This window comes from Physeter macrocephalus, chromosome 20 (genome assembly GCF_002837175.3).
Source record: "Physeter macrocephalus isolate SW-GA chromosome 20, ASM283717v5, whole genome shotgun sequence".
In the NCBI taxonomy this organism is placed as follows: domain Eukaryota; kingdom Metazoa; phylum Chordata; class Mammalia; order Artiodactyla; family Physeteridae; genus Physeter; species Physeter macrocephalus.
This window is the reverse complement of record NC_041233.1, coordinates 26,451,512-26,462,158: the sequence shown is the minus strand read 5'-3', so window position 1 is coordinate 26,462,158 and position 10,647 is coordinate 26,451,512. Positions and strand designations below refer to the sequence as shown.

Here is a 10,647-nt window from a genome sequence, read left to right as displayed (position 1 = left end):
GAATGAACAAAGGAACAGCTGTAAAGGAAGGGAGGTATAGAGGGAGAGATCTGTAAACAGACATTTTTCAATACAGCCTGGACAATATTTTCACATGGATATGGACAGAATGCTATGGGGGAGCCAGAGGGTGAAATAATGCCTCCTGGGGAATGTCAGGAAAATGTGGCAGGGGAGGACACATGGGAGCTGGGTCTTGAAGGTTGAGTAGGAGTTTGCCAGAGAAAGAATGCAAGGAAGTAGGATAGAGATAAAACACAGACAAAAGCACATTGTTCTGAAAGAACCTGGCATTCTTGGGGACCCGGAGAAGGCTCATGTGGAGGTTCATACCCAAAAGTGGAGGGTTCAAGGTGAGAGAAGAGGCCAGAGAGGTAAGTTAGGGGCAAATGGAAAAGGGTCATCTATACCCAGCCAAGACATTTGAACTGACTCCTATGGGAATCACAGCCAAGAGAGAATTTTTAAGCAGGGGTCAGATGTGCTTTTTAGGGAACTCATTTTGGCTGGAGCAAGAAGAGTTTCTCTGAGTTCACAAGCCATCTATTCTGTTGGTATCTACATTTCTTTACGTCTATGTCTCTCTCTGTGTGCGTTTGTCTCTTCCTTCCATCTCTCTCCATGTGTTTTCATTTCTCGCAGTCTCTCCTCCCTATGTATTTCTTTCCATTTTTTTCTCAAGACACCACCCCTTGAAGATGTCCCTCAACTACCTCCATCTTATCTGTCCCCAGACACCTTTAGGATTCCATCTGCGGGACTCCTTTTCTCCAGGACACTATCCCCACCCAGGCTTGGGTCCTTCACAAACAAGAGGATTGCCTTTTGCACGGCTAGCTCTTCAGGGGCTTTCCAGTGTATGGACAAGGCATCTGGAAGAAGGGGAAGGGACTGAGCCACCCTCTACTGGGCCCAGAGGGGGTGCCCCCAGGCCTGCATGGGACCAACAGGCTGGGAGCACTACACTCCCTTCTCAGGCATCCTGTTACTGTTTATGACGCGGATGGGGCCAGCGGCTCCGAATGCCATCCCAGCCTCAGCCAGGAAAGCCTACTGCCCAGTTGCTCAGACCTCTGACCTCTGCTCTGCAGTATTTCCTAGCATCTGCCCACCTTCCCCAGGGACTGGACAAGGGGGTGAAGGAGGAACAGCCCCTCCCCCCAAGCTGAGGCTGGGAATCCTCTCCCGGACAATCCTCTCCCCTGGGACATGAGGGTCAAGCTGCTTTTGGAGACATGACCTCAGAGATGTGCAGCAAGGGCCCTGGCCGAATTTATCACCACGGGGCTATAATTAGGTTTGTTAACATACAGTGGAGTGTAGTCTTGTTGACTAGGAACTTAATCACGTTACTATTGAGTTTCTGTACGCATTGCTCGGGGTGACTGTTTTACTTGTAGAGTTATAGCCAAGCCCAACGGGAGGAAATTAGCTTTGGACACAAGTTTGGAGGGGGGTTCTTTTTCCTCCTGACTCTGTCTCCCTCTCCCCGCTTCCATGTGAAAATATTTAGCAAACAGTGACAATGATGAAAAACAGTAGGAAACAAAATGTTCTACATTAGTATAAAACATGAAAAATGCAGCAAGGACCCTTAGCGGTACAACATGTGTTATGTTGGCTGGCAGTCCATTAGCTCTGATAGACATTTCACTTACCTAAGTCAAATATAACAGTCTAGTATTCATTAATATAAGAAGGGGCTGTGGAATCAGAGCTACCATCTGGCTGGGCCGACAGAATAATCTACAACTCATGATTAGGTCTAAGGAGTGGGGTTTCACTTTAATCTTTCTCATTGCTCGAAATTTCCATCTGCGCAGTTCGGCACATCATTTTTCTTCAAGACAAATGTGCTGTTTTTCATGTTCCAAAATTAGATCAGAAGAAAACGATTAATCATGTCACGGCCTGGGAAAGGAAACAAAGCTCCGATATTCTGCTCTCCCCTCACCCCTCCCCACCCGCCCCTCCCCAGGCCCCCGGCCCGTTGAAAGTTTCTCTTTTTTCCCCCAACCTCTGGGTTTTCAGCACAACTTTTGGAGACGCCACCGCCAGCCGAGAGGAGGAGGGTGGGATTGGAGGGAGAGGGCGCCGGCGGGGCTTAAGGGGAGAGTCGGTGCCAGGGGGCGGGGGGAAGGGGGCCTGGGTCCGCCCTCCCGCCCCCCACCGGGAGTCACCCCGGGCCGGTCTGCACCGCCCGCCCCTGGGAGCCGCCGAGTCCGGGCGCTGGGCGCTGCCGCAGGCCCAGAGTGACAAAAAGGGCTGCGCGCCTCCCTCCCGCGTCCCCTCCCACGGCCGCCACAGCCCTGTCTGTCAGCCGGCTCGCAAGTCATAACAAATCCCTGGCGCGGAGCTGAAGCTGAGCATTTGCCGGAGCGTCATGGGGATGATGAATGACCCGCAGGCCTTTGAAGTGCTCTGCCAGTTCAGCTGGGTCCGCGGTGCTGACAGAGAAATATACACAACAGCGTAACCAATAATGAGAACATTAAACATTCCTGCGCCGTGACAGGCTGACAGAAAAACCCAGGCTCGCATCAATCATCGCGCAGATAGAACCTTGACAATGGGCCCCTCGCTGATACCTGCGGTCACCTTGCCCTCTCCGCGGCTCGCCCTCGCCCTCTCTCCTCTTCCTCCCTCGCGTTTTCCTCTTTCTTTCCCTCCCGACTCCCTCACGCCTCTTCTCCAGGCTCTGGCCGGCTTCTCTCCCCTCTCTTTCTCCACTCTCTCCCCCACCTTCCCTCTCCCGCCCCCTCCTCCTCCCTGTTCCCTGCCCTCCCGTGACTGCCTTCTGGGCCTCTCAGAGGTCAAGTGAGGTTTGAGCCACTTCCATTTGGTTAGGTTGCCCCTGCCTGAAACCATGAAGAGATGCCGCTTCTGGGTGAGAAGTGTGAAGTCTTCCAAGTTTATATTTAACAATCTGTCACTTTTAACCAGATGCAAAAAATAATAATACAATCACTGTATATAAAACCTCATTTGGAAATATTAAAAGTCTAAAGCAAGGTCCTTGGGGAAAGTGAGGACCACATGAACCCCCTTCTCCCTCCTCTGCAGCGGGAGGGTCTCTCTGGGTTCTTCCTGTGTGACCTCCGCCAGGGAACCTTCTCTTTGGGCCAGCCTCTGCCACTTTCTTTTCATCTGGGCTTATCTGACAGGATCTGATTTCTGATCTGTCTGAAAGGGAAAAAACAGCAGAGAAACACAAAGATCTCTTCCTTTTCCTCCAACGGGAAATGAAATCTGCCCAGATAAAGCATATTGGATGGACCTTCACCCAGCTGCCTGATGAGCCGCTGGAGACCTCTTAGCCACTCTCTGAACCCTCCAGGGCTCCCAACAGAACTTGGTTTGGGCCACACTTTCCTGGACTGAGCCTCTATTCCTGCCTTGTGAAGGTGGGGCATCCCCCCACTCCACACATACAGATTCCCCTGCCAGGCCCACTCCCCACTGGTCAGCAGGGGCCCATGGTGAGAGGCCAGGGTCCCAGTCCCACCACAAGAACTTGGGCAAGTCCGGAATGTTCCTGGACCTCTATTTCTTCATCCAAACATGGGAGTAGAAGTCTCTATTTCAGGGCTCTTACGGGTCTCTTTAGCTTCTCCAGATGCAAAATGTTATCTTCCTCCTTTTACTACTCTTGGAGGGTATTTTTGTGGGTTTTTTTGTATTTTGTTTTCATTCTTGTCTTTGGGGGAGAGAAGACATTCCCTGACTTTCCAGAAAGTCATGAAAAACTCCCTACAACGTCCACACACAGGTCCAGAGATGGTGAGCAGCAGAGGGGATGGGTCACTTCGTGGTCAGCCAGGGACCAAGGGTGTTAAGAGGAGCCTGGTGGGAACCTGGGGGTGGAGGTAGGAAGGCCTATACACTTCAAGTACATCTGCAAATTGGTTCAGGTGAGCCAGCTCAGGTGTGAAGAAGGCCAGCTCTGTTCCCACCACCTGTTCTTCTACTTGCTCTGCTTACTCTGGCCTACAATGACCTTGCCCTCCTTGAAATCCTGTGACCCCTGGCTCAGGTGAGCATCTTGCCTGCCCAACTAGACTTGAGGCTACTTGAGGCATGGGACGGCGCCATGCTCTGCTCTTCTCTGGGTCACCTGGGAACAGGATGATGTCTTGCTCTGAAATGCCTGCCCCACCCATAGCCCCCTTCCCTAAGGTACTGCTCCTACTAGGTCTGCTCAAGGGGGAGGCCTCACAGGAATGTCTGCACTATATAACCCTACCTTTTGCTACAGTTGATCATTCCAGTAGTGAATGCCTATCCCTGCAACCAATCAGATTCTCTTTTCCTTGAAAATCTGAACTCAGCCACAGGTGGTGCTGGGCTCCTGAAAGTCAGGTAGTGTTTGGGTCTGAGGAAGCCACTATGAGCCATGTACATGCTGGGAGAAGTGGGGGAGGGGGGGGAAGAGCTGACCTTCAAAGTGAAGTAAGAGAATGAGCAGGTGGGCAAAAAGAAGCAGATGAGAAATGCCAGGTAGACCCAGAAGACAGCATAGCTTCAATTCCTGACTTGCCTGTTCCTGTCCCCCGAGTCCTGGTTGTACTGCTTCCTGCCCTTGGATGCCTATGAGATAGCTGACCGCTGGAAAAGACATGTGACCCAGGCCTGGCCAGTCATTCTATCCCATCATTCTGCCTATACAGATCGGCCCAGAGACAGGCATGGGACCCATGTCAGGCCAGTCAGAGTCCTTCCCTGGGATTTCATATCTTGATTCTGAAAGAGAGATGCTCTCCATTCCTTTTGTTTGTTTATTTATTTATTTATTTATTTATTTATTTATTTATTTTTGGCTGCGTTGGGTCTTCGTTGCTGCACGCGGGCTCTTCTCTAGTTGCAGCGAGCAGGGGCTACTCTTCGCTGTAGTGTGCGAACGTCTCATTGCGGTGGCTTCTCTTGTTGCGGAGCACGGACTCTAGGCGCACAGGCTTCAGTAGTTGTGGCACGTGGGCTTAGTTGCTCCGTGGCATGTGGGATCTTCCTGGACCAGGGATCGAACCTGTGTCCCCTGCATTGGCAGGCGGGTTCTCAACCACTGCGCCACCAGGGAAGCCCTCCATTCCTTTTGGATTGAGAGTGGTAAAGCTAGGACCCCAGAGCTGCCAGCACCAGGGCTGCCACTGCCTGGAGGAAACCAGCTGACCGCAGGAGCGAATGAGGCCAACCAGGGCAGTGGGGCCCACCGAAGACAAGTCTGATGACTTCTTCGGGTCCCTGTATTTAGTCAAGCCTGAAGCCCACTCTACCCTTGACCTTCGCAGCTGGTGAGCCAACATATTCCCTTTCTTGTTTAAACTAAGTTTAGATTTGTTTTTGTCACTTGCAACCCAGAGAGAGCCCTCATACTGGGGATGTGTCAATTCAGGAGGATTCACCTAAAATCAATAAATGCTTCTACTCTTTTTTTACATATACGTCCATGAATAAGAGTCTGCCGAGGCCCAGAACAAGGAGGGCTGCAGTGAGCCTTTTCTGACCTTTTATACCCCTTCAGTCCACCCTGTGACCTTGGCCCTCATGCCAGGCAGCCAGTCCATTCCCAGACCAAGCTCAAGCAACTTGCACTTCTAAGCCTGTCAGGAATGGCACCGCCCTAACACTGTGGAATGGTGGCAGATCATCACCCCCTGCAGTAGAGGCACGCTTCCATGCTAGCACAGCTTCCCCTTTCTTCTGGACAACACTTCATCTAACCACGAACAAGAGAGGGCAGGGGCCCCATTTCTGGCCCATCCTAGAACCCCATCTGCTCAGCACGGTGATGCGTCCAGAGTTGAGCACAGGTCCCAGGCTTGGACAACAGAGTCCTTCCCAGGATTTTTTAACTAGACCAGGGATAGATAGCCTTTGTCCTCCAAGGGTACTGATGTGAGGCCACAGCTTTGGCAGCTGTGCCCCTGCTTGTGAGGAGAAGCTGGGTAGGAGAAGCTTCTCTGTGCCTTGGTAGAGAACCAAAGCACGGAGAAGATAAGCAACTTGTCCAAGGTCACAGAGGTGGGAAGAGGTGGCTTTAGGCCCTGGTCTGTCTAGCTCCAGAAATGGTGAAGAAAGAAAGAGGAAGACGAAGGAATATCCACCACGCCCTACAGTTCATAGAGCAACACATGTTTTGCACATATGCCCACGGCCCTAGCCCACTGTATACACGTTTGATGGAACTGCCTTATATTTGTGAGCAAAAACTTAAGTTTAACTTTGTAGCACTAGGCTCTTTGTGAAGGTATTTTTGTACCTAATCCTATGACTATGGTGGCACCTAAGAGGCCAACTGACGCAAATGAGGGCAAAGAACTCAAGTCAGGATCCCTCAGGGGCAAAACCAGGTCTAGAACTCGGGTCTCTTGACTCCCTCTCCAGTGCTCTCTGCACTTCCGTCTGATGCAGAGAACTTACCAAGAGGTCACCATGAGCTACAGCATCATGTTTTCCCCTTTCCCTTGGGTCCTCCCCAGTGGTGTGCTGGTAAATGTTTAATAACCATCTCTTCAGAAAACAAACAAACCAACGAAAAACCTGACTTGTAGCAACTGCCATTTTCCATAGTGTAAATACTCCTACTATGGTCAGTTTCAGTGTTCCAACATGATGTCCCTGAATGCAGTTGGGAGGACTCCAGCACACCACTGAAGCTCCCACAGTCAAGGAAAGTTTCCAGAGCAGCTGGTGCTAACTGCAAGGACTTTCCAGTCAACCTAATAGTCTTCCTGCGATTTAGCCTGAAATCAATGTGCCTGCCATCCACGGAGGCTCAGAGTGAAAGGGTTGCTGATGGCAAAAGAGGAAAGTCTGTCTGAAAGGGCTTTTGATGCCAAACAGACCAATACACCAAAGTCATTAGCTAGAAATGTAAATGGTTCAGAATGAATTAAGGAAAATACGTTGCCATGGTTTAGGGAATGGAATATGGAATCTGGAGCCAGATGGTATGTTTTCAATCCTAACTAGCTGTGTGACTTTGGATACGTAACCTAACCTATCTGTAAAATGGGGAAGGCCCCAGGGCCAACCACATACGGTTATGAGGATTCGATGAGAAATGTGAACACAAAGATCTCAACATGGTACCTGGCATGTAATAAACACTAAACAGATGTTAGCTGTTATTACCATTTAAGTCGGGTAGAAAACAAACCATGATCATATAGGGATTGATCACTGGACTAGAAGCTCCATGAGAGCATGGACCTCGTCTATCATGATCTCTGCTGTATCCCCATACGTAGAACAATACCTGATACATTTACTGAGGAAGCACTCAATTAATATTAACTGCATATTGAGTACGGCACCTAACAGTCTTTAAATATTTGTATTTCTTTAGCTCTTGCTTTAATCACACCCTCTGTTTTAAAACAACCATCAGTAACCTGGCTAATGTTTATGTTCAGTTTTTCTAAAAAGTCATTACACTTTTTAAGTCCGTTTGAGTGGAAATAAGGGCCTACCTTCCCCTCCGTTAATCACACACACGGAAATCTGTTGGTTTGGATTACAATTCAGACGGTAAATCCACTTGGTTGCAGGACAGCTAAATAAAGGCAAAGGGGGCTCCGACTTCCAGCATTAGCCTTCCACACGCCAGGCCCTGAAGTGACAGACATAGCTCATCCCAGACCAGGGCCTGACCCTCACCCCTGCCATCCACCTGGCAGGCCCAGGGATGACAGGCAGGATGTTCTGGACCTGGGTGGGGGCTGCGTGGATCCTGTCTTCCACTTCCGCTCTGGTCTCTTCCTGTGCTCTCCTCCCCAGGGCCCGTCTCAGTCCCCTTCCCCACCCTCCTGAGCAGACCCCAGCCACGCCCTCCACAGGCCTCCCCTCCCCACTTTCGGCTCTCTCCTCTCTCACAGGCTGGTTTGTTAGGGCGTGAAAAATGGCTCCGTGGAATAAAGATGTTTCCCCTCTGATGAGCACATTTGCAGAAGGTATGTCACAGATCCCAGGCTGGGGTTGGGCGGTCTCTCAAGAAAGTTGCTTGTGGCCCCTTCTTTCCCTCCCTCCCTCTCCCCCTTCTCCCCTCAGCACCCTCCCCCTCTTTGCTTACTTATTGGAAGAGTAATAAATATTGGGCCGACGGGCCCTTCTCACAGCTACAAAGCCTACCTGTAAGCGAGCTCAATAATTAGCAGTCTTGAAGATGATATATGACTTTCATTACCCTTTGGGACTGGAGACTAAATGAGGACAGAGCTAATTGCCGTGCAAAGCAGTTTGGCATGAATGAGAAAAATGCAGGCCCTGTCTCCTGCCAAAAAAAGGGCCCTATTGCTGCTCTGATCTCAAGGCTGGTTTCTGCCGCAGGAGTTCACTCGGTGTCCATAAATCATGGGCCGCTTACAGCTCGGCTGCCCTTAGTCGTCAGCGGGCTGTGCGCTGAGTGACAGATCCCAGCCGAACTTCAACTCTCTCCTTTCTTCTCCTCCTCCTCGTCCTCTTCCGCCTCCTTTTTGCACTGACCAGAAAATTAAACCCAGACTCCTCAGCTTGGGGAGGCCTGGGCTGGGGGTGGTGGCTGCTGACTTGCTTTGGGTTCTGTATGCCCGGGCCCAGCTGCTCACTCCCTGCACACTGTCTCCCCCTCCTCAAAACATGCCCTGGACCCGAGGCCAGCAGAGGATGGCTCTCTCCATCCTCAGGAGGAGGCAGGCCCCTCCTGCAATGCTCCAGGCTGAGCCTCTGTCCTTGGTTTGCCATCGAGACAAATGTGGCCTCTCTGCTGGCCGAATGTCTCCCTCTCCCCCCACCACCCTTTCAGGAAGTGCTTCCCTTCCCTTAAAGGGGAAGGACGGACAGCAGCCACATGTGTGTCTGCAGCTGACAGATGTGCACAAGCCATGGAGGGCGGAGCTACCCAAGGCAGGGCCACTGTGATGGGGGGATGGGACACCTCCTAGAAATATTCTCTTCTCCACCCCTCAGCCCCACTCCTTGGTCACTTCTCAAGGAGCCCTGCTGCTGAGGATCCAGGTGGGAAATGCTGAGTGTGCAAAGCACCATGCCTGTGTCCCCTTCCATTCACTTCCCTGGGGTGGGGGGAAGGTGTCCCTCCCTTGTAGGCAGACACCAATTTCACAGTCAGAGTTGAGCTCCCTGGCTTTTCTAGGGCAGTCACATAATTAATTCTTAGTGTGGCCAAATTATATTTGACACTTAATTTAAAACTCAAGGTTCCATAATGCAAAATCCTCTCCTGGCAAGAAGGGTGACATGCACAGTGAGTGTGTGTGTGACTTGACAGCCAGGGTTGGAGGGGTGGCTCTCTGTAACTCCCAGAGAGGGAAGGGGGCTGACTTTTATTGAACAGCTACTTTACATCCAGGGATTCCAGAATTACTTTCTTGATTCCTCATTATCCCATTTATTTCCTCATTCCCTTCACAACAACCCTATGAGGAAAGTACTATTTATTGCCTCTAAAGTGCAGACAAGGAAACCAAGATCCAGCAAGGTTAATTCACCCAAGGTCATCCTGTTAGGGAAGAGGCCAAGTTGGGGTTCATGATCTTGGGAGTCTCTCAATTCTTTGGGCCATTCAATTCCTCCTTTAAGGATAGGGACAGGGGTTCCCCAAACTGGAAGCCTCAGGTGCTTCATAGAGGTGAGAGTCAAGGCCAGACTTTGGCTGTGTGTCACAGAATGCCCACTACAGCAGCTTAAACAAGTACAGGTTAATTGTCTCCTATAACAAGAAGGCCAAGGCAGGTCATCCAGGACTGGTGCAGCTCAACAAGGACTTCAAGAACCCAGACTCTTTGTATCTCCCCATTCCATCATCCCTGCATTCTAGCTTCTCGCCTTCTGGTTACAAAGTGGCTGCTGTACCACCAAGCATCATGTCTTCAGTCCAGGGAGGGAAAAGGGGTTAGAGAGAGGGAAAAAAAGGAATTCTCCAGTCAAAACTTTGTCTTTTCGTTTGGGAAGAGGAGCCCTTCCAAGCAGACTTCCCCACGGGAAGGTGGAAACCAATGTGCTAGAGACCAAGGGCACCAAAATGGAAGCCTTATCATCTTATTCATACATCCCACACTCTTGCTTGATAAAATCTTTGACAGTCAAATTGATTTAGGCTATTATAAGGGGGTTGTTCCTTTCCCACCTCCACCTGCAGCTGGGGCAGGACAGGGTGTCCCCCCGACAATGCCCCAAGCCTGTGGCACCCATGAGAAAATTCTCATCACTGTCTCCTTAACCAATTAGGGGCAGATTCACTTGCTGGGAGCTGCATCTGTCAGTAAGCAGGCAGGAGACAGGTAGAACCTAAATCAGGGCCACTGGGGTTGGCGGGTTGCTACACAGTAAGAGTAACCAGCTTACTGCCCGTCCCACCGGATTCCACAGGCCATTTCTGTGCTCCTGGCTGCTGCTGTCACTTGCAGATTTTTGATATCTCCCAAACCTTTCTCAAGAGGCTCCTCCATGTGGATGGGAAGGATGGTGGGAGGTTTCTGAGTGCTAGGGTCCCACCTCAGGCCCTCCAGGTGCAAACTGGGTCACATCTCCCTTTCCTCCAGACCCCAATGGCTTCTCATAACCTTGATAATAAAACTCAAACTCTTTACCTTGACCTACAAGTAGGGTGACCTGTTATCCCAACATTATTATTAGTAGCACCTCTTTCGGTCT

General features: G+C 50.7%; 1 long non-coding RNA gene across 4 annotated transcripts in view; it reads right to left on the bottom strand.

Annotated features, from left to right (window-relative positions):
• Window positions 1-10: 10 nt before the first annotated feature.
• Window positions 11-10,647, bottom strand: part of LOC114484544 (uncharacterized) — a 53,873-nt gene continuing 43,236 nt past the window's right edge. For all 4 annotated transcript variants that reach the window (XR_003677596.2, XR_003677597.2, XR_008616191.1 and 1 more), the window contains one exon: window positions 11-1,911. This is a non-coding gene — a long non-coding RNA (uncharacterized lncRNA). The remainder of the gene's footprint in view (window positions 1,912-10,647) is intronic.